The sequence below is a fragment of the Pteropus medius genome, unplaced genomic scaffold (genome assembly GCF_902729225.1).
Source record: "Pteropus medius unplaced genomic scaffold, Ma_sr-lr_union100, whole genome shotgun sequence".
Lineage (NCBI taxonomy): Eukaryota > Metazoa > Chordata > Mammalia > Chiroptera > Pteropodidae > Pteropus > Pteropus medius.
Window position 1 is genome coordinate 1,697,308 of NW_024353790.1, and position 24,797 is coordinate 1,722,104.

Consider the following 24,797-nt stretch of genomic DNA (forward strand, 5'->3'; position numbering starts at 1 on the left):
CCGGATCCTCCCCCACCCCATCAGGTGTCCAGTACTTTCTGTTGTCTACTTAGCTGGTCAGGTAAGGTACTCCTACTGGGTACCTATCCAGAATGCCCACACCAGACAGAACCCTGATTCTGGAGTGAGTGTATCTATTCCTCCCTTAAACTTCAGAAATTCTTTGAGGACAAAAACAGTATCTAATTGCCTCCTTTCTTTCTTTTACCCCTTCACAAACATTTCTAAATCACACCCTCTTTTTGTCAGATGTGCAAACAGCTGTTTGTCATCCGTGTCGTTCTCTGGAGGTCTGCTCTTCTTCATTGGAAAAGACCTAGTTTCAGAGTCACACCAATGAGTTGGCAGTTCCTCATTTTAGCCTGGCATTTTTGCCTTATCTAAATGATGATTACATTTTCAATGTCACGTATTGGCTAAAAAGAGAGAGAGAAGTTTTGGGATGGGAGGTGTAAAGCTGGTCCAGAACGGCCCCTGCTAGCACTTAGAGTGACCCCCCTCAAAGCAACCTGGGGTTCTACTCTTAAAAAGTTACTCAGTGCTCAGACCCAGGGCACGAGCTCCATTTCCTGCGCTCGCTGAAGGAGATTTGAAATAAAATTAGTGCGACCTCATTTTAATCAATTAAATAGGTAATATTTTTACCTTCTAAAGCATAGTATCTGTAATATCCTGAAACTCTGAACAAAAAGTAAATTTTGGTTTTGGTTTACGCCAAGAAGAAAGATAACACAAGTGTGAGAGTTCATCAGGCATGGAATAAATAAGCACTATCCTACCCACTTTACAAATGGAAAAATTGGGGTCGAGGGGGTATCTGGCTCTCCACGAGGACTTGGCGTTTCATAGATGCCACGCTTGGCACTTGGGTGCCAAGCCATGGGAGGCAGTGAGGGGGAAGAGAGGTACACAGATAAGTTTGAGGTGAAGGCAGAAGGCTGCTGGCACTGGGCCAGAGCAGGGAACAAAGCCAGAACAGCTGCTGACCAGCTGCCAGCACAGATGTTGGACCTGCCACACCCCTCCCCAAAGGGCCGAGCGGGGCTGGCCTGACTCTGCTCTCCTGGTCTGCGTTCAAACCCAGGCTGCAGCCTGCTCTCTGTGGACCCGAGCTGATCTGCCGTATCGCCAGGAAAACTATACTGCTGTCACCTAAGCTACCAGGGCTGAGGCCACCTCTGCCTCCACCCCCTTCTGCTGCTTCTGATTTTTCTCCTCAGAGGTAATCGCGCAGGATTCTTTCTGCCTTAAAGTTTTAGGTTGTTCCATGACTGTTCCCTCGCCCTGGTTCTGCTAGCTGACACTGCTGACCATTGGTCCCTGAGCTGGGTCACTGCACAACCTGAAGTGATCCCCAGTGACGCTGGGAAACAGACCTATGACCTCTGCCCACCGAGGGTCAGTGAACTTTCTGACGGTGCATAGTTTCGTCAGAACAATGTGGCAGGGCCAGGGGAAAAGTGCTGACAATTGTGGGTATCCGCAGAGCAGGCTCCTGACGCAGGCGGCTGAGAGCTATCTGTCCCTATCTCAGCTGTCCCTAAATCAGCTTCCACAGTCTGGCCAGCTGATTTTGAATGAGAAAATTGGAGTCTAGGCCATCTTAAACGAACTAGTTATATTTTTCCAGGTCATTTTCTCAAGGAAGGACTTGAAACCAAAGAATGGTATGTATTCTCTGGGAGGTTAGTAAATTTATGCTTCTCACTGGTTTGTCCCTTCATTTTTCTCTCCCTTTGTTATTTATGTTTTTATACCTATCCTATCATCTTTCATTTATATTGTTTCCTATTTATATTTTTAATTGAATATGCAATCATATTCTCCTAATATATGTATAAATACTACTCTACTTACACAAATACTGTGGGTTGAGGAGTGTGCCCGTAGCTGTCATGGATACAAGAGGTCTCTGTCCCCAGAAGAATGCAGTTTGGTTGGGCGGCTGGGATATGTATACAAATATCCCTGTCTCAAATAGGGTGCAGTAAACGTCATAAAAACACACACACAAAGAATTGCCATTGGAGTGTAGAGGAGATCACTTACAGACGGCGTGATCGGGGACGCTCAAGATGTACAACCTTGGGTCCGTGAATTGGGTATTGACTGACTCGGGTGGTGTGGCACTGATTCCCTTGCAGGGTCTGGTGCAAAGTGGACACTACACAAATTCCAGGCAGATAGAGCAGCATGAGAACAAATGTAGACAGTAAATGGCAAACAGCCTCATTTTCATTCATTGAGTTATTTGGCAAATGTTTATTGAGCATCTGCTATGCACCAGGCATGGCTCTAAGTGTTGGGAACCCAGAAATAAACTAAGCACACAAAGTCCTGATCTCACTGAGCTTACTTTCCAATGGCAGGAGAAAGACACTCAACAAATAAAACTATAACAGACCAGGGAGTGTTAGGCACTGGAAAGAAAATTAAGGCAGAGTAAGCGGGGAGAGAGTGACAAGGGAAGTGTTATTTTAAAGAGGGCGGTTGGGAAAATCCCTCCGACAAACAGAAACCTGATGGAGCTGAGAGTTCACCATGTGGATTCGAGAGCTGAAACACTCCAGGCGGGGGCGGGGCGGGGTGTGTAGTAAGTGCAAAGGCCCTGCCCAAGAGACCTGCTGGGCGTGTCTGAGGAGCACAGATGAACCAACGTGGCAAGCGTTTGCGGAAGTGAATTACAGGAGATAAGGCTAGAGTGAGTGTTGGGACCAGATCACCTGTGGCTTTGTACTCCACGATAATGACGTGGTGTTTTATTCTGAGCATTCTGGGAGGAGCAATGATACGATCTTGCTCATGTTTCTAAGAGCCCGTGCAGGAGAACAGACGATAAAATAGGCTGGAGTTGGGAGATGAGCTGAAAGTTGTATAGCGTACCTTTTCCTGAAGTATGGTATACAGACACTGCACGTGAAGAAACAGTTTATTTCTCCAAGAAATAAACCTGGAGAAGTAACTTGGAATCAGATGATGGGGCTCCACCTTGGGGACTGGGTGAATGAAATTCGACTCTGTTTTGTAGACACCGAGAAGCCATTGGAAGATTTAATCAGATAAGTGATATGATTGTCATTTAGATTATGAAAACTCTAAGGAAACGCAAGGGCTCAGGCCCTGGGGCTGGAGGGATGTGGGTCCTGCTTCCACTGTCGCCAGCCCTGAAATCTTGAGCAACCACTGAACCATCTTAAACTTTAGTTTCATCATCTGTTTACTCATCTGCTCCTCTCCTCTCCAGACTGGATGACATGGTAGGAATATATATGAAAGCTTTAAGTCAACTGTGACACAGAGAACCATAGCAAGGTGGATGATGATGATGTGATGATGATGATGATGATGATGATGATGATATGATGATGACGACAGATTGAAAAGCAGAGTGTGGATGAAGACTTGTCAGGGAGCTGCTGCCACTCTCCAGGTGAGCCATGGAGTGGGCCTGAGAGGAGGTAGTGGGAATGGGAAGAAAGAAGCAAGTGTCTTAGATGTTGCAAAGGAAGAATCTACAGCTTTTAGGGATGGGTAGTCAATAGTTTGCAAGTGCCGTAGTCAGGGTTCGATGCTGGTCAATCCAAGCCCTCTGTACCTTGCAGCCTCCAGGATGACTTGTAAGTTCTCATGGAAAGATTGTAGTTGCTGCTATGAGCCATTGCAATGATGGGCAGAGGGACAGGTATGGTTCATCAAAGATTGGCCTGGTGCAGGAAGAGACAGTAGCAGAGACATTGGTACAGGACGTGTAGAAATAACAACTCCCAGAGAGGAAAGAAACCAAATGAAAATTGTAGCTGGGGAGAGGTGGCAAGGAAAGAGTTTATGGAAGAGATTTGTTGAAGTAAGAAACGTGAAAGCTTAGACACAAGAATTGAGGAAGAGGAAAGAATCAAATGTCGAGGGTTTTCACTTCAGAAATGGGAAGTAGGATGAGAGGCACCAGAAATGGGGCTGTTGGGAAAGGAGGCAGTTTTAGAAGGGAAGATGCTAAATTTGGACATTTTTGGCTTATAGTGCCATCAGGAAAAACGAGAGCTACCTTGTAGGCAGACGGACACATGGGATGTGTTGAGTTTAGTTGAATTGTTGAGTTTAGCTGAATTGATTGTAGGCATATAGGGGGTTAATCCTGGAGATGAGGATTTAGATGAAGCTGTAAAATAAACAAGGGTCTTGGGAAGAAGCTGGAGAGGGAAGCGTACTAAAGATAGAGACTGGAAGGTGACCACAGGTAAGAAGTGGGAAAATAGAGAGAGATGCACAGGTAACACCGAATCCGACAGAGATCCTGAGAACACGAAAGTAAGGGAATTATTTTTAAAAGGATATAGTGTTCGAAGTGTCCAAGATCGAAGAAGAGCTGAGAGAAATGAGATATCAACCAACTTGCTGAATTTGAATTTGGGAGAGAAGGTAAGTGGGAGGGAGGGGGTAGAGAAGGAGAGACATGTGGAAAAGGAGGAAGAGGAAGAGGAGGAATACGAAGAGGCAGTCATGGAAGACTTTGAAAGGGAAGGTCTCATCTAGAGGTAGAGGAGCAAATTTCAGGGGTTGAAGAAGGGACCGAATGGGTGGACACAGACTTGAAGATTTTAGCAAGAAAATGACAGAGGCTGGATAGCAGGTAGGTAGATAAGAACTAAGACCAAGCAAGGGCTGGTTTGGGGGAATCCCTGAACATATCACGGAAGAAGCAGGGCATGACCAAGGGCTTCACCAAGAGACCGATGGTATTGAGCACTGAATTGAAACATCCAAGCTCTACGGAAGGGTTCATTCCCCACAAGGCCTTGTGTCTCCGGCTTTTTTCTGGTGCTTTGGGCCTGAAGCAATAATAAATTATGTTAAAATATCTGTTGTAGCTAAATGTTCCTTTTAAGGTAAACCGACATGAGATTGATTTACGACCAGAAAATGAAAACCTTAGCATCATGAAATAATCTTCCTTTCATCCTTATGGCCACATTAGTTGCTGACAAGTCCGAGGACTCAGTAACGACTTCTTACCCAGGCCGTTCGTCTTAAATGGTTCCAACCAGTCACCTCGTTCTTCACAGTTTTCATGAATTAAGCCTCTTAACATCTCTTGGTTGTGTGGCCCATAGATTTCCCCTTTTCCAGAAAGTGAGCATCTTGCTTTCATTATCGGCTGGTTTACTAAGGAAACGGACTTCTGAGCTGCATACACCCACGCTCACATGCTCTGCATTTATCTGGAATCAATAAGCTCGGCTGCTTAATACCCAGAGAAGCAAGCACATTTGGAAGTCTCTTGTAGTCTGAAACCTTGGAATTGTAGCCATGACACAAATAAAAACCAGTTTTCCCCTTCAGTTACTTGAGGTCTTTTGGGGTTATGCTCCCTTATCCTATGCTTTATAACACTAAAAATCAGCCGTTTTCAGAGCGTCTGCCATATCACAAGCATTCTGAGGATGAACTGGATATGTCTTTTAAAACCTTTGTCCCTTTTTCTCAACTGTAGTCCATTAAGGGTTCCTGAGACAGAGTCCTTATTTGTGTCTACACAGTTTTGAAAGATAGTGACACATTCCTTTCACAGTTTAGTGAAAAGGACAAACAATGACATAAAAGGGCCAGTTGGCTTACCTGCCAAACCACAGCACTTTTTTCTTGAAATTGATGGGAATACTTTAGGACGGCGATTCATCCTTGCCCCGGATCACCAGTTAATCATGTGACATGGATGCTCAAACACTGAAGACCAATCCACAGCTCCAAATTCCATCCTGAAAATCCCGCCCCACCGCTGAAACTCTGTGAAGGACTCCACAAAGTGTCCAGGAACTTTCTGTCCACGACCTAGAAGGATCTCGCCCATCAGTGATGCTGATAGCAATCTCTCTCTCATCCTTTCACTGGCTGGCATAGAAGCCCTGGCCTCCCTCCCAGGGCCACTACCTGTCAACATGCCTGATAATGATGCACAGGCGACAGGTGAATTGCATTCCTGCCTACTGGATGACAGCTTCTGTCAGACCCTGTGTGCCTGTACTGTCCTCCCTCTTCTCAGGGCTGAAAGATGGAGGACAGGAAGTCTCTGCCTGGGTGGGGCTCTGATCTCACAGGCAAACTATCTTTAGCCTGTTAAACCATATTTGAGGTGCTATATGGCTTTCCATTAGAAAACAACAACGACGACAAAGTGTTACTTCCAAAATGATTTATTTGCAAAAGTTTCTCTCACCTGTATGTCTGGACTAGGGAATACTTCAGATTTAAATACACGAAACAGTAAAAAAATGAAGCAATTATCCAAGGGGACAAAAGATACCTTTCGTGTGAAACGTTCAGATAATTAAAGCCATAATCTGTATGTGGGGAAGAAAGGGCGCACTTGAATTACGAGGATAATTGCTCCAAGTCACTGTTTTACTCTGTATGTGCAGACACAAAAGTGTACAGTATTTAAAGTATCCGTTATCCCCAGAAATGAAACCCCAGCCTTTGTGAATTCACTTTATGTTAAGAAGCAGCGTCCAGAAACACTGGAATTACGCCAGCACCATTGTTCGCCGTGCATTTTAGTGTCACTGAAGTCACAGAGATTTTTGTTTTAAGGATAATGTACCATGTTTTTGCGACAGGGCTTTCACATTCAAGTGTGGGAAGGGTGAGGTCTCATGCTATGCGTGTCAAGCCCTTTCGCTCTGCCTTAAGGAAAGAAAGAAGCACATTAAGTGACAGAGCTGTGCTTGAAAAACAACTTTCAAAGGCTGCAGTATTTTAGTTTGTAGAATATTAGCATTTATCTTTGACTCTGTATAAGAACCATGTGACGTGGTAAACACATTTGAACTGATAAGGATTATATCTACAGTGGAATTTTAAGAGTGTCTCAGAGAGCAAAGGTTGTTGTAACTTCCAGCTTGCTTTAAAAAAATTCTGGAAAAAAATGTCCTGGGGTGGGGCGGAGAAAAGGGGTAACTGTTCAGTTTGGAAAGAGGAAATAAATTTCTGAAGGAGGGTCAATCGATTCTTTAAACATTTCTTTCTTCAAATGATCATTTTCTGAAGAAAAACAAGGAATTTTTTTAAAAAAATTCTTGTTTTGCAAATGAGAATCAATCCAACAGAACAGGGTAAGGTATTAATAAAATAGATAAGATAGTTTTATGTTAAAATTGGAACTATAAAGCACAGAGGGAGATGAAAATAATCTTCTTTTGGGGGGACCACTTATTCATTACAAGAATGAGATTTCCCCCTCCAAACCTTCCTTCCTTCCTTCCTTCTTTCTTTCTTTCCTTCTTTTTTAACTTCCTAAAATTTATCTCCAATATTTAAAAGTTAGTAACCAATTCTCACTACTGAGTAGGAGGGACAAACGAGAGCACACCATTGAGAAACATTATGGACAAGGGCTGCTGGCCGTTGGACCCCAATAAACAGATTTGAGACCCTACTGAATAGAGTCAAGATGACATGGAGTTCCCGGAACCAGGGGAAAAACCAGCGTTGTCTTGGGCTGTGCTGAAGGTGAGTTGCAGAACCAAGATTTTGACCTGGACAGGCAGACTCACAGACAAGTGTTGGAAGCCAAGCAAGTGCCTGGTCTTAGTGTAGAGATTAAGTGTGTTGTTTTGGAACCCAAAAGCCTGGCTTCGACTGCTTGTGCTCTCACTAACTCTAAGTGGGGCAATTGACTCGACCTCTCTGTATCTCATTTTCCATGCCTATCGAATGAAATAACTAAAACCTACCCTAAGAGGTTGTTGTGAGAATTAAATTGGCCAACATATGCCAGGTGCATATTAGAATAATGTTTCACACGTCATAGGTACTCAATAAATATCAGCTATTATCGGTTTATACTTACCAGGGTGAAGACTGGGCTGCGTGATGAGCTGGAGCTGCTGGGCTAATGTCTGGTCCATGCAGGTGCCATGTGCTCCGGACTCCGTCATGGTCCGAAATTTGAGGTGAGTTCATCTAATTAAGCTTTTTAATTTAACTGGCATCTGACACTAGAAGACATTGAAGGTTTTTGAACAAGGATGGGTTCTAATTAGGAAAAGAGGGACGTCAGGGAGAGATTGGAGGCAGGAACCCCAATGGGGAGCTGTCAGATTAGGTCAGGTTTTCTCTGCTAGGGCCTGCACTGCAGAAGACTGGCAGGGAAGGAGTTTGTGAGAGGCGGGAGTACAATATCGTAAAAGAATAACTTCAAGGTTCCCTTCCTGGATGCCTGGGAAAATGATTGTGCCATTAGCTCAATAAGGACCGCGTAGTTTCCAAATTTAGCTGAACTCTCAAACGGCTCAATTTTTGTTTGATTTATCCCTAGACAGCTGCCCTTCACTTTTCCTGTGGTGGATGTACCAACTCTGATCACTTTTATTTTTCTTAATATTCCAAGCTCGAGCCACAACCTGGTAGCATGTGGCTGTGCTTTGTGGCCAGACACAAACTCCCTCAGCTTCATTCCCAAAATGTCCCACTCTTCCTCCACCCATTTATAGGTTCTCTGTGTGGCGCCCATCAGTATCTTCTTTTGAAACTTGGAGGGGGAAAACATCATTCTTGTACAAGATCACCACTTCTCATGAATCCCTGCTTCAGAGATGTTTGAAAATAGTGCTTCATCATTTTAATCATTTATGCCCATAGTATTAGATCTTCCCCTTCACTGGCTTTAAAAATCAGAATATAAGCGAGCTCAAATCTTTCCTAATCCAAAAAGTACCTTTCAGCTATCTTACAATAATACCCCAAGCTTCTTCCTTTTTTTTGCATCCTTCTATTTAGCAGCAAACTTATTGACAAAAAAAGTCTCTACTTCTACTTGATTCCTGTTTACTTATTAATCCCTTTAAAAAGTTTGTGTGTGTACGTGTATAAATGGATATAGCATCCATACAGAAAAAGGCACAAACTGTAAGTGTATAACTCAATGAGTCCTCATGAATGGAACACTCTCCAGTAACAACCCAGATTATGAAACAGAAGGTTACCAGCCTCCCAGAAGCTCCTCTCCTGCCCCTTACGATCATTAACCCTTCTCTCTTCTCCAAAAGAAACTGCTATTTTGACTTTCAGCATGCTGGATTAATTTCATATATTTTTAAGTTTTATATAAATGGAATTATGCAATCTGCGGACTTTTGTGTCTGTTTCTTTTCCCTCAATATAAGGTTCGTGAGATTTCACCCATACTTCTTGCATATGTAAATAGTTCATTCATTTTCATTGCTGTGTAATATTCCACCATAAGAACACACCACTAGTTATTAACCCATGCTGCTATTCATGGACAATTAGATTATTTCCAGTTTTTAGCTATTGCTTCTATGAGGATTCTTTTGGTGCACATACGTACACATTTTTGTTAGGTATATATTTAGAAAAGGAATTTTTGTATCACAGGTTACACATATGATCAGTGCAACACATTTTCTGGATTGATTTGACCAATTTACCCACTCGTTAGCAGTAGATGAGAGTTCAGTTGCTTCCATTTATGTTAATATTTAGTATCATCAGTACTTTTAATTGAATTTTAGTCATTCAGGTAGGAGTGTAGCAATAATTTAATGTGTATTTTCTTCTTTTTTAATTTGACCTTATCAAGGTACAATCTACCTACAATAAAACGCACCCATTTTAAGTTTGAAAATATATACACCAGTGTACCTAACCTGTATGTTGTCAGGTTTTTTTCCATTTTAGCCATTCTAGCAGATATATAGTAGTATCTCATTGCGGTTTTAATTTTTTTATTTCTTCCAATGACTGATGATGTTTATCTTTTTATTTGCTTATTTCCTATTTGTGTATCTTCTTTGGTAAAGTGTTAGTCAAATCTTTTGCCCTTCTAAAAAAATCAGGTTATCTTCTTATTGTCGAATCGTAAGCATTGTCTACATATTCTAAATGTTAAGTCCTTCATCAGATATATGTTATGCATTGCATTTCCCCAGTCTATGTCTTGCATTTTTATGTTCTCAACTATACATTTGAAGGGCAAAAGCTTTAAATTTTGCTTAAGCCTAACTTATTGTTTTTTCTTTTATGGTTCATGTTTCTGTGTCCTACCTAAGAAACTTTTGCTTAACACATGATTTTTTTGTTTTCTCTTAGAATTTAAAATGTTTTAAATTTAAAACATTTTAAATTTAAAACGTTTTAGCTCTAACATTTTGGTCTAACATCTATTTCAAACTAATTTTTGTGTAGGACGTGAAATAAGATTCATTTTTTCACCCCATATGAGTAGTCAGGTTTTTTAGCATCATTTGTTGAAAAGACTATCCTTTCATCATTTGGTTACTTTGATACCATTGTCAAAGATCAGTTGACTACATATATATGTTTGTATAATATTTTTAGACTCTCAAGTGTATTCCATTGATCTAGTCTATCCTATGGCAGACTGTTATATAGTTTTGGTTACTGTGGCTTAAAGTAAGTTTTGAAAATCCATTATCGTAAATCCTCTACCTTCATTCTTGTTTTTCAAAATTGTTTTTTGAAACAATATTCGATAGGTCAATATTTAAGAACATACTCTAAATATTGTGCATTTCCATATAAATTGTAGATTAAGCTTATTGATTTCTACATAAACCCTGCTGGATTTTTTATAGAAATAATGTTAAGTCTGTAAATCATTTGGGAAGAATTGCTATCTTAACCATATTGAGACTTTCAATCCATGCATATGATATATTTTTCTACTTAGTAGGTCTTTAAAAATTTCCGTCTGCAATGCATTGTAACTTACAGTGTGCAGGTCATGCTTATATTTTCGTTAAATTTATCCTGAAGGATTTTATTTTTGATGCCAAAATAAATGATATTGTTTTAAAAAATTATTTTCCAATTGTTTGCTGCTAGAATATAGAAGTAAAATTATGTTTTGTGTACTAACTAAATATCCTATGATCTTTCTAATTCTCCTATTTGTTCTAGCATTTCTTCATAAGCTTCATAGGATTTTCTATGTACACATTCATGTCATCTGTGAATAAAGAGGGTTTAAATTTTTTCTTTTTAATCTAATTAACTTTTTTTTTGCTTGCCTTATTGTAGCGGCAAGGACATTGTACACACTGTCGAATAGAAGCCGTGAGCACAGAAATCTTCGTTTTGTGAGCAGTCATGGGAGGAAAGTATTCAGGCTTCTATCATTAAGTTTAATGGTAATTGTAAGCTTTTCCTCATATCACATTGAGGAAGTTTCCTTCTATTTCTCTTTTGTTTAATTTTTTTCATGAATTTGCATTAAATTTTGTCAAATGATTTTGTTACATCTATCAATATAATTATATTTTTTTCTCCTTTCCTCTCTACTATGATGACTTACATTGATTGATTTTTGAATGTCAAACCAATCTTGCATTCCTAAAATAAACCCCAGTTGGTCATGATATATTAGTCTTTTCATGTATTTCTGGGAATTGATGTGCTGATATCAAATTAAGGATTTTTGCATCTAGGAACATGAGGTCTGTAGTGGTTTTTTTATGCCTATTTTATTTTGTCTAATTTTCATGTCATGGTGATATTGCCCTCATAAAATGAGTTTGGAAGTGTTTAGTACTTTTTTATTTTCTGGAAAAAATTTTCGAGATATATTTTCTTCCTTATGTATTCAATAAGATCAAGGTCTAGAGTTTTCTTTGTGAGAAAGTTAAGTATAAAATCAATTCCTTTTATTGATATAGGGCTATTCAGGTTTTTTATTTCTTCATAAGTCGGTATTCGTAATTTGTGTATTTCAAGAAATTTTTCCATTTTATCTAGGTTGTAGAATTTATTGGACTAAACTTTTTCATAATATTATTTTATTTACTTTCAATGTCTAGGGTATCCGTGGTGGCATCTCTTCTCTACACTCATGTTGATAATTTATGTCTTCTCTTTTTTTTTTCTTGATCAATCCAGCTTAAGTGTATCAATTTTATCAATATTTTTAAAGAACCAGCTTTTTGTTTCAATAAATTTTTCTGACATCTATTTTCTAATTCACTGCTTTAGCTATATACCACAAGTTAATGTCCAAATATTTGAAGATTCTCTAGTTATCTTTTTATTATTGATTTATAATTTAATTTTATTATGGTCCAGGACATGCTTTATATAATCTAATTATTTTAAATTTGTAGACTTTTTAATGACCCAGCATATGATCTAGCTTGGTGAATGTTCCACATGCACTTGCAAGAATGTGAATACTCTTTGCATGGAGTATTCCATAAATATCAAGTAGGCAAAACTGATTGATAGTATTGTGCACTTATTCTGTCAACTGTTGAAGCAGGAGTTAAAATATCAATCTGTTTATAAATTAGTTTATTTCTCTTTTTGCCTCTGTCACTTTTTTCTTCATGTATTTTGAAGCTCTGTTATTAGGTGCACATATTCTTAAGATTGGTATCTCTTCTCGAATTGATTGTTTTATCATTATGAAATGTCCCATATTTAACACTTCCATTTTGCTATTTATTTTCTATCACTTCACCTTCTTTGTTCTGTTTTCTTATTTTCCTTCCTTCTTTTGGATTAATTGTATATTCTGTATTATTCTATTTTTCTCATGTATTTGCACGTTACCTATATCTCTGTTTTACTTTTTAGTTGTTGCTCTGAAGATTTCACTATACTTCTTAACTTATTACAATCCATCCTGAATTAATATTATATTACTTCATGTTTTTATATCCCCATCTACTCCATCCTTTATTCTATTATCGTTTTACATTTTTACTTCCTTGTAACGCCCACAGTATATTATTATTTTTGTGTTAAATACTTCAGTTATCTTTTCAAGAAATTTAAAAAAAGAAAAAATAATTATGACAAAGTTATCATTTTTGCGCTCTTTATTTTTTCATGTGGATCCAGCTTGCCATCTGATGGCTTTTCCCTTTAGCCAGAAGAACTGCGGTTAGCATTTTTATAGTGGAATTGTGCTAGAAGCAAAATATCTCAGCTTTTTTTCTTTAAATGTCTTATTGCTTTATTTTTTTTTATTGTGGTTAAAAACGCGACATAAAATTTACCATCTTAACCATTTTTAAGTGTAAAGTTCAGTGGTGTTTACTATATTCTCATTTTTGTGCAATCAATCTCCAGAATTATTTTTATCTTGCAAAACTGAAACTCTGGACTCATTGAACAACAACTTCCTACCCGCCAACCTCGGTCCCTGGCAACCACTGTTCTACTTTCTGTTTCTATAAATTTGACTACTCTAGGTACATCGTATAAGTGAAATCATATAGTATTTGTCTTTTTCTGACTGGCTTATTTTACTTTGCATAATGTCCTTCAGGTTCATCTAAGCGTTAGTATGTGTCAGAATTTCTGTCTTTTTTAAAGATTAGTAATATTCCATTGTATGTATGTGCCAAATTTTATTTATTCATTTATCCATCAATGAATACTTATGTTACTTCTACCTTTATGCTATTGTAAATAATGCTGCTATGAACATGGGTGTACAAATATATCTTTGAGACCCTGCTTTCAATTCTTTTGGGTATATAACCAGAAGTGGATATGCTCGATCTAATGGTAATTCTATTTTTCATTTTTTGAAGAACTGCCATACCGTTTTCCACCAGAGTTGTATCATTTTTCATTCCCACCATCAGTGCACAGAGTTCCAATTTTGGTTTGTATTTCCCTAATGATTAGCGATATTGAGGATCTTTTCAGATGTTTGTTGGCCATGCATATATCTTCTTTCGAAAAAATGTCCATTCAAGTCTTCTGCTATTTTTAAATTGAGTTGCTTTTTGTTGTTATTGTTGTTATTCAGTTATAGGAGTTCTTTATATATTCTGGATATAAACCCCTCATAGACGATTTGAAGTATTTTCTTCCATTCTGTAAGTTGCTTTTTTACTCTGTTGATTGTGTCTTTTGATGCCCAGAAGTTTTTAATTTTGATGTAGTTCAATTTATCTATTTTTACTTTTGTTGTCTCTACTTCTGATGTCATATCTAAGAAATTATTGCCATATCCAATGTCATAAAACTTTCTCCTGTTTTCTTCTAAGAGTTCTTAGCTTTAACTCTTACATTTAGGGTCTTAAATAAATGAGTGTTTGATTAATTTTAAGTTAATTTTTGCCTATGGAGTAAGGTAAGGGTCTAACTTCATTCTTTTGCATGTGGATATTTAGTTTTCCCGGAATCACTTGTTGAAAAGACTGTTCTTTCTTTGTTGAATGGTCTTGCTACCCTCAAAGAAAATTATTTGACCATATTTGTGAGGATTTATTTCTGGGCTCTGTATTTTATTCTATTAGTCTATATGTCTATCTTTCTGCCAGTGTCCCACTGTTTTGATTACTGTGACTTTTTTGCTTTTTCTTGATGGACGTTTTCTTTGGCTGTATCATTTTAAAACAAGTTTTTGTTTATTTGTTTGCATTTTTTTGCCCCTGTAAAAATGTTATAATACTGTTTTCTGGCCTGCATTGTTACTGATAAGAATCAGCCACCATTTTTATTGTTGTTGCCGTATGTGTAATGTTCATTTATTCATTGAGGGTTGTTGAAATATTTGGTTAGAGTCATAGACATCAAAATGGATTAAAGTCTCTCTGTTTTAGATTTTTACTAATTTGAAGTGGTCTTTTCCTCAATTTGGCCAAAGTGGTGAAAATTTGCTGATAGTATGTTAAGTAGTCATTTCAGATAGATCCTATTTTTAAAAGACGTTGAAATGCCTGAATTGGTTTCAAATGAACTGTGCGTGTTCATATGCATAGGACCCTAGTTTGGGAGCAATACTGACTTCAGAACTGTTTGTGGAGTTCTTTATCTAGTAACTTTTTAAAGAGCTGAGCTGAGAATTATTCCCTGGTTCAGGTGGCAGGTGGAATGTTTAGATTGACAAGACACTATTACCCAAGACACTATCACCAAGTCCTCCCGCTCTGCCTTCACACTGACTTCTGGGAATGACTGAGAATATGGTTATCTATTTCCTCTCGTGATCCTCTTCCTCTCCCCAGCTCATCCACAGGATGTAGTTGGGGCCTAGAGCACATTTCACAAATATCAGATTTAATATCTTGTGTAAAACCCCAAATCACACTGGGGCATCTCAATAGCAAGCCTGCTGAGGTGAAGAGCTGGCTCTCCTACATTCCTCCTTGCCCAAACCCCACCTCTTCTGCAAAGAGTGCTCAAATAGCATGTATATTCATAGGAACAAGCAACAATGAACAGGCACAGGCTAAGACCAGACACAGAATAACTCGTATACATCTCAAAATGGAAATCCGGGCTCACCCCTACACTCTCTTTAAAAATGCTACTTTCTCATGCTTCTCTCTTTTCATGAATGGCACCACAGGAACTCAGTTTTTCATGCCAGAAGCCTGTATTTCATTCTTCATTCCTTTCTTCCTTTGCCCCCAATCTAATGCTTCAGTAACTCCTACTGTATCTATTCTTCCGGAGCCAAAGTGTTTCATATCAGTTTACTTCTCTCCATCCCAAAGCCAAGAGATCGCCTTCTGCCTAGACCTAGCAACTGCCTCTCCACTGATCTCCACTACATATTTTTGTCTCCCTCTGACCTGTTCTTCCCAGCGGCCAGATATCTTTGCCAGATAGAAACTGAACTGTGTTGCTCTTTTGTTTAAAACTGTGTACAATGGTTTCCCATTGTGTTTTGATTAGAATACAAACCCATTTCCATGGCTTGCACTGCGCTACACGTTCTAAACTCTGTCTTGAGGGTACGAACAGCCTTTTGGTTGAACTGCACACTCTAACTGATCAGAAGTTGTCATCAATAGCAGTTAAACCCCAGAAATGAGCACTGAGCCCTTTTTGGCCTATATATGGTGCAGGAGGTAAACAGCATGGTGCAGGGACATCCCACTGAAAGGCTTACCGGCCCCAATATTCTCGTCACTTCTCAGCGCTAGAGATTCTGCCCATCTGATGTGAAGTGAGCACTGTTAGAATTGCCACTGTGGGTTAAATAACAAAATGCATATCTGAAAATTGCAATGATAAGTGCACATTTGATTAAAAAGTCCCCAAAGTATGTGCGAGTGTGGTGTGGTATGTGTGTGTGCACAGATAACACCCTTGACTAATTTGCTTTTGATTCAGAGAAAGTTAGAGCTACAAGGAATTCAGGGATTGACAAAACCAATTCGTGTACAGATTAGAGGTCAAAGGCCAGTTTTTTAGGGGACCCAAGGCAAGGCCACAGGCCAGTTTAGGAGAGCTGTGCCCAGAGGTATGTGGTGTCCCCGGAAAGCCTGGTCAGGCCCCAAGAAGGGCAGCAGCTTGCAGCTTAGCCTGTCTTTCCCTCACGATGCTCCTTCCTACCTCACTCCTCCAGACTGGTTTGACAAAGAAGAAATGCAGTCACTCTAGAAGAATTTCCCAAGGCAGTAAGTGGATCAAGAGCAGTGCACTTAATTAAAGAGAGAGCACCCAGATGGGCTTTCTGGTCGTTGGAATGTGGAGGACTTTGTTATCGAGTGCGATGGAAAAGCCACATAAACAGACTCCCAGGGAAGTGAAGTCATTTATTCGAAGTACAGTAATATGAAGACAGCTTAACAGGCGGTCCAGGTACTTCCTCCTCCCCCCCCTCCCCTGCCTTGCCTGTTCTTTTCCTTTTCCTCGCCCCCCACCCTGTCAAAATCTCTTGTAAGCGATTGGAAGGGGAGAAGCTGAGATAGAGGGAGAGGACTGATGACCAAAAGTGGGAGGGGAAGTAAAGGGAGAGACGGGAATGGATTGAGAGCCAAGAGATATCTGGGGGAGGAAGGCGCGTGAGTTATTGAAGTATGGTTAGGCCTCTGACACCCTTCAAAGCAATGAAGTATGAAAATAAAGTCATAGCTACAGTTTTTTCTCAAAGGAAAATGCATCCTGGTAGATTCCCACTGGGCTAGGAATGGGGTCCACGAGCATGACACTGGGCCAGCTTGATTGGCTGGGGGACCCTGTACAAATCAGTAGCCTCAGCTCCTTCTGGATAAGGAGGAGGTTGGGCGAAAGGATTTATGTGGTCCATTCAGGTCTGATTTCTAATATTTCATAATATGAAACGGAGGGAGAATCTGGCTAGGGGAAGGCCCAGCAGGCAGGGCTCCTTCAGAACTGAGGGCTTATCCAATAGCCACCCATGTGCTGTGAAGGGCTCTGCAGAACCAGAGCTAAAAACTTATCTGACCAAGACTTGAGGGTGACAAAAAAACGTATCCTCATGTGTCATCAACTCACTAGAGCAGGAAGGGCCTATGAGGCCTGAGATGATTCCTAGATTGAAATGTGACAATGAGACTTGGTCTAGATGGTTTTGGAGCCCTTTTCTGATACTCAGAGACATCATCTGGTACCTGCAGATGTCAGTCTGGGCTGGAGGTAGTGCCATGAGGTGAAATAGGCTTATTCTGCCATCCATTCAGGCCATGAAATGAGCCAAAATGCCACTTCCATCTGCTCTGTGGCATAGGGTTGGCAATCTCTTGAACCTCCAGGGTAGCTAAGGGAAGCTTCCAGGATGAAGAGCTACGCAGTATATTGGGTCATCTCCCTTTGGTCTTCTAAGGCAGTGGTCCCCAACCTTTTTGGCACCAGGTACCGGGGCTCCTATGAGAATCTAATGCCTGATGATCTGAGGTGAAGCTGAGGCAGTGATGCTGGCACTGGGGAGAGGCTGCAAATACAGATGAAGCTTCTCCCACTGGCCCACCACTCACCTGTTGCTGTGTGGTCCAGTTCCTAATAGGCCACGGACCGGTACTGATCTGTGGCCCAGGGGTTGGGGATCTCTGCTCTAGGCGTATTCTCTACTCTGGTTCACCTTGCTCTGTGCCTCAGGAGCGGACCCTTCGAGGTTGAGCCAGTGGGCTCCCTTGCCCGCTAATACCTACTGAGCGTGGTCGACGAGAGAAAATGTCAAGGATGAGAAGAGAGTGAGATCCGGGTGTGGACTTCATATCTTCCATGTGCTTCTCCAGATCCATTTTCCCTATCTCTGAGGCGATTTCTAAAGAAACTATAACTTTAAAATGCTACATGGTGACATCGTACATATTCTAAATGACACAATATATGTATGTGATCACAATACTCAGCTCATAGAACTTAGGAAGGCTGATTTGAATTTACTTGACAGACACCTTTGAAAGATTCCGTTGGACCTATGCTTTGCTTCTCCCCTTCCTCATAGGAAATACCCCTCAGGCAGTAGAGATGCAGCTTTGGGTCTTTCTATGGGTCTCTCTCTCATGGTCACTGGTTATTTCAGTTTATTCCTTAGGCCAAATACCAACTAGTCCAACTTTTGATCCTTTTGATTCACGTTTTGCCTTAAGTTCAAACTAAAGTCAAAGGCACGTAGTACAAAGTTTGAACTTGAAGCCATGAACTTAAGAGTCTACTGATTCCTGGCATTTCTCCTGCACTGAACCTCCCTTGGACATCATCTGCCAGGTCTCTACATTTTCTGTGTGCCAGGTATATGTAAGGATCAAATATGAGACAGCCCTCTAAGGTCATAAGATTTCTCCCCCTACCAAAACGTCATTTCAAAATCCACCGTAAGTTTAGTTTTTCAAACTTTCCCCCAGAGATTGACTTCAGAGCCAATTTCTAGTCACATTAGAAACTAGCTTCCTACTTTACAGTCACACACATACTACTTTGATCTTCTCCTTTACCGCCAAGGATTGCATGCTCCTCGATCCCTTCAAGCCACCTCCTCTCTTTTCTCCCTCCCTCTCTCTCACCCTTTTTCCTTCCTTCCCTCTCTCTCTCCCTCCTTGGCAGCTGCCTGAACACGAGACACAAGGGCCTAGAGAAATGGGTTGGGCAGGTGCTGGTGTAGAATTCAGGTCCATGTGGAGGACAAAAGTTAGTGGTGGCCTCGTCCCAGAGGAGAAGGCAGCACCTTACAAGGAGCAGCAATTCTGGAAGCTAACCGATGCATCTATTGTCATGTTTTCCAAAATGTACGTGAGAGTGGCTGTCTGAGAACAAAACAACACGCCCTTAGAGAATTGGGAGGCAGCCCCAGAAGACCATTTTCCTCTCTGCTCCTAAGATGATGTGCAAGTAGCAACTTCTGGCCAAAAGGAAAGGAGAGAATCCTGGACAAAACATAAGCCAACAAACATACAACAAACCAACATAATGAGGTTTCATTGCTTATGGAGGAAACTTCATCTTTGGAATAGACATTTTTTGGGCCTGATGGCAAATTTGCCTCATCTCTGGATGAGTCAGCCTGTTCAGTTTTGAATCCATCAAGGCTGAGTAAGCTAAGTAAACAACGAGTGGCATAGTTTTCATGTCTAAGCAAATGCACGAAAAAGAATAACAATTAAAAGCTTAATTATTGGTTGTAAATTACGGACATTAAAAGCTGCCATGGAAGTGTGTGGAGACACAGGAAAAGCAAGGATGCTTCAAATCCAGCTGTTTGGTAGCTGTTTGGTCATAGTCAAAAAGCTGCCTCTGAGCTTTATTCAGTCTAGAATCAGATGGCTCACAGGTGTCGTTGCATTTTTTTTCTCTTTTTTCTGGGAGATGTTCTCTTGAGGGGAATAACTTATCTTCTGGTGGTCCACGTCAAAAGGATCAATGTCAGGAAAAAACAGTGTTTGTTTTCTTTGTATTTTAAGACTTCCTATTTTTGGCATCCTTCCCAGGATGGCTTTATCTCGATGCTGAGACCAGGAAGTCAATTGTGTTGGCTGGAGCATCCTCTGGCCAAGCCACGTCTCGGGCCGCAGACAGCCTGCTCAGCCGCTGGCACTCTTTGGCCGTTTGGTGGGGGCCAACACAGGCTTTTCCAAAACTTTGTATCTAAGAGTCCCCAAGGGTTCACAATGTTTCCACCTTGTTTGTAGAACATTATTTTTCTTTTTCAGATGGGGAGGTTAAGCTTTATCTTATTCCACATCCTTTTAATTCATCTCTATTTTGCGCCTCTGTTAGCCAGAAGTGGGCGAGCTCCAACATTTTGTGTCTTGACAAGCAAACATTTTCTCAGTTTCGTTACTAACAATAGAACAAACGACACTGTGAATGTCCAGGGAATTTCTGTGGCGTGTTATAGCAACGGGTAGATGGACTGAGGAGCATAACTGACATCACTGCTTCATTTTGTTCTCCAAATTCAGTTGTTAGGACGATTTTTTAAAAATGTTATTCTTATTAAAATGACTCAGAAAAATTACTTCATCTCTCTGTGGTTCATCTATAAAACATAAATATTTCCCCTCAAATTTAGCAGTGCCTTACTTTTCAAATTTGGCCCTTTATTTTGTTTTTCTTGTATTTTTTTTAAAAAAATTACATTCTAAAAATAAAGAACAAAGAATAGTATAGCAAATACTATACATGCACTGTTTCCCTCACCCAGAATCACCAACTTAATATTTATTATATTTGCTTCTAGCTTTTTTCCTTCTCTTTCTTTTTCATTTTTAAAATAATTAAAGCATAACAGATGGTAGCTTTACTTTGGTAAAGTTTAACCACCATCCTTGGTCTCACCAATATTTGTTATATGTACTCCTCCAACTATTCACTTACACCATGAATTTGATGAGTTAGGTGTGTATAATTGAAGCTCATTTTCATATTTTGTGTGTAATTTACACCCATAAAATATAGGGTACATTTTTATGTGAATTTTGTTTTCATCGAAGCACATAATGTGTGTGCGTATGTGTGTATGTGTATATTGTCTACTTATCAAAAGTTACAGGTCAATAAATTTCCATATAGCAAGCATATCCATGCACCCACTACCCAGAGAAAAACCTGAATATTGCCAATTCCCCAGAAGCCTTCTTTGTGTGATCTTTTACTCAGTACCATCCTCATCTTGAGAGATATGTTAATTTTGCTTGTTTTTGAATTCTGTATAAATGGAATCTTTTGAGTCTGGCTTCTTTTGCTCAGCAATTATGTGAAATTCATACACATAATTAATACATAAATTCATACACATATGCCTTTGGTGCGTATACCTGTAGTTCATTTATTTCTATTGCTGCATAGTATTCAATCACTTCAATACACTACAATTTATTTCTCCATTCTACCATAGATGGACATTTGGGTTGTTTCCAGGTTCAGGCCATTATGAATAGTGCTGCTATGAACATAAACCCAACTTTTATGACCCATTTTAATTGACATATAGAGCTATAACTCTAAACTACAATGACTTTTCCATTATTTGTATGCGTCCCATTTTATTAATTAATGCACCTATTGATACACATTAGCTTGTTTTCATCACTTTATTTTGCTAAGAAAGCTGCCTTTAACCTCGCTCTTCAAGTTTCAAATAAAAGGACAAGAATTTGTCTGATAATAAGGGTCCCCTGAGGTGCTAGCGAGACATCTGGATTCCCAGGCCTTTCCCTGCTGATTCTGAGTCAGCGGGTCTGGGGTGTGCTCCAGGAAGCCACACTTTACCACCATTCCAGAGTTCGTACAGTCGAGGAGGTCTGGGAGTGCTGCCCTGCGTTATATACTCAAAAGTGGAATTGTCTGATTGTAGACTGGGCACTTTTTCAGTTTTACTAGCTACTGCTGCATTGCTCTCTGAAGGGACTGCTCCATTGAATCGCCACACTGGCATTGCGTAATAGACATATTATTTCCACACCCTTAACAGTTGCTATTTTCAGACTTTAAAATGTATTTATTTAATTTTTTTTACCAATCTGATGGGTGAAAAGTGGTATTTTATTTTCAGTTCTATTTCTCTGATTACCACTGACGATGATACATGCTAATGCTTATATAGCAGTATGTGCCAGCACTGTTTCAAGCAGTTGATTTGTGTTAACTCATTTATACTCCCGATCCTGGGAGGCAAGGGGTTATTTTACCAGGTTAGGAAAACTAGACATAGAGGTCAAGTTACTTGCCCAAGGTCACTAATCACCACATTTCTGCTACTACCAGTTTCCTATTAATATTCTTTACCCATTTTTTCCCCTCTTGTGTTGCTGATCTTTTCTTTTATTGATTTATAGAATTTAAAAATACGTAGTATAGATGCATTTGCAGAGGGGAGGGGGAGGACTATTATACATGTCGCAAATAACTTGTCCCAGATTGCCACTAATTTGTGAAGCTCATTCAGGGTGGCATCTTTACGTTTTCCAAAGCACTTTCAAATATGCTATAACATATGCTATCGCAACTATTCATTCATTCATCAAATATTTATTGCTCATAGTGCTTGGCACTATTGAAGCCACCAAGATTACAAATATCTCTGCCATGACAGAGCCTATATTCTAGTGGCAGATAACAGAAAATACACCACTAACAAATAAAGTACAGCCCAGTTGGTGATAAGTACTATGAAGGAAATAAAGCAGGGAGAGGGAACAGGGGCAGCTGGATGTGTGTGGTTTGGGAATGAGGACAAAAAGGGAGGGAGGTCATTGCTCTTTTTTATTGGGTGGTTGGGGAAAGCCTCTCTGTTAGGTAGCACTTGGATGACCTGAGGAAGTACAAGAACAAACCTGTTGATTGCTTGGTGAAGAGTGCTTCAGGCAGAGAGAGAAGCCCGTGCAAAGGCCCTGAGGTGTGTTTCGGGAATAGCCAAAAGGCTAATGTGGCTGGAATGGAGTGCACGATAAGAGGAAGAGTAGGTGATGAGGTGCAGAGGAAAGAAGGGGAAGGGGTGTTGGGCCCTGGAGGCCACTGGGAACACTTTGGCTTTTACTCCGAGCTATGTAAAAAACCAGTCAAGGCTATTTAATCTTCACAGGCTCTGAGAAGTTCCACGAATTGCCAGGATCACATAGTAACTGGCAGAGCCCAGTGCGAAATCAGAATTCCGACTCCAATGTTCTTTCATCAGATCACAGCTGCCCGAAGTCCTTGCCTCTTCTTTCTTGTAACGGAAAGAAACTAAAAGAGGAGAATGCTCACTAAATGCAGAAACATCTCCTGAAGTCACCACTGTCCTGTTTTACTGGAGACTGAAGAGTTCTCCAGAACACAGGACTTTTGGTGCTAAAACTTGGACAATCCTGGACAAACTGGGACAGCTGGTCACCCAATGAGCTGGCTGAAAAGTGAGCAGCATGTACCGATTAGCTGCTTTCACCCCAGCCTCTCCAGAGCCCTTCTGCGCTGCTGCTTGTAGCGGCTGCCCGAGATCTCAAACTTCCTAAGCCGGCCTCGGGTTCAGAACTCAGGGTCACTGTTGGCTCACCTACATCATCGTCATTGGAATTACAGAGGTTGCCCCAGGACGGTGGGATTATGCAAAGTTTTTTTTCCTTCCTGTTTATGTATCCTTTTTATATTTTAAAATGTTTACCATAAATAAATATTATGTTGATGATCAAGAAAAATGGAATGTGGTATTGTATCAACACACCTTTATTATCTTTATCCTGAGTGCCCAGCACGGCCCCTGGCACGTGGCAAGTACTCAATGACATTTTCTTAACAGCAAATACACCTCTATTGAGCAAGGCACTTTATAAAACACCAGTAATGCATGCAGCCTCTGAAAGATAAATACTAACCGTTAGTTTCTCAAACTTTGTTGCATCCGAATCACTTGGAGGACATGTTAACAATTCCACGGCTGGGCCCGCTAGGGAGTTTTGGATTCCATTGACCCGGAGTGGGGCTCCCTCGTGTGCATCTCTAATGTTACAGGTGACGATGTTGCTATTGCTGCTGTTGCTATTGCTGCTGTTGCTGCTAGTGGCGTAGGAAGAAGAAAACCACATTTGAGACTAGCTGATCTGTATGAATTAATAATTAATTATTGGTTAATTGTTCGTTGTTTTTTTTTTTGGTGCTACTGTGGTCAGTTCACCACCCGGTATAATCTCATTGAAAAATTTAGTTCAAATTCTAGACTAATTAAAACGTGAATGTATTCCAATCACTTGTCGCCCTCTCTCGCGACAGCCTGGAGACTCCTAAAGATGAATGGAACATGGTTATTGCCCCTCAGGTACTGAGAGACTTCCAGAAGCATTAAGTCATTTTTTTTTTTTTTAAGTTCTTAACTGCCTGGTTAAGAAATTAAATTTAGAAAGAAAATAAAAAACTTTAAATAGAATATGTTGTTCATTGTCAATTCAGGAAAATTGACTGGGCTTGATAAATGTCCCACAGGCTTAAATGTAGGGCGTCCTTTATGAATTCAGCTGTTTTAGGGTATCGGGCACATGAGGCCAACTCCATGGACCCAGGCCAGCCAATCAAAAGGAATCATGGGTAGAAAATAACAAGAATAAATGTATAGTTTTATGTTTGAGTTTTTTTTTTCCTAAGTCAATAACTCAAGGGCAGCTCATGTGAAAAAGACCTGTGAGTTTTGATTGGCTTCTAGCCCGAACCCATGTACAGCAACTCAACTTATGTAGCTTCCTAGGAATTCATTTTACTACTAGTTTATGTTGGAAGGTTAACCAGGAAGTAGCATTGCTTAAAATTAGATTTCTATGGACTCTTTGTGTATATGTATGTGGCAGCACACACACACACACACACACACACACACACACACACACACAAAAAACTTTGCTTTGAAATGTTCTTGTGAGTTATGGTAGCCAAGCTCTCCCTGTTGGTGTTTCTCAAAGTGTGGTCTGTGGCTCACCCCCAATGAGCATCACCTGAAAACTTGCTAAACATACAAACTCCAAGGTCCCCCACTTGACTTTCTAAACCAAGATTATTGGGGATGCACACCACAATCTGCTATATTTTAACAAACTACTCCAGGTGATCACTTTGCATGCTAAAGCTTGAGAACCCTTGCTCTATGCCCCCCA

At 40.2% G+C, this 24,797-nt stretch overlaps 1 long non-coding RNA gene across 2 annotated transcripts; it reads left to right on the forward strand.

The window, feature by feature from the left end:
• The first annotated feature begins 4,385 nt into the window (after positions 1 to 4,385).
• Positions 4,386 to 23,230, forward strand: LOC120593473 (uncharacterized). 2 transcript variants are annotated; one of them, XR_005650376.1, is made up of 4 exons: positions 4,386 to 7,503; positions 7,847 to 7,946; positions 16,343 to 16,578; positions 22,763 to 23,230. It is a non-coding gene; the product is annotated as an uncharacterized LOC120593473 (long non-coding RNA). The 2 variants fall into 2 exon arrangements; XR_005650375.1 differs by lacking the exon at positions 22,763 to 23,230 and having other exon boundaries at positions 16,343 to 17,062.
• Positions 23,231 to 24,797: the final 1,567 nt, after the last annotated feature.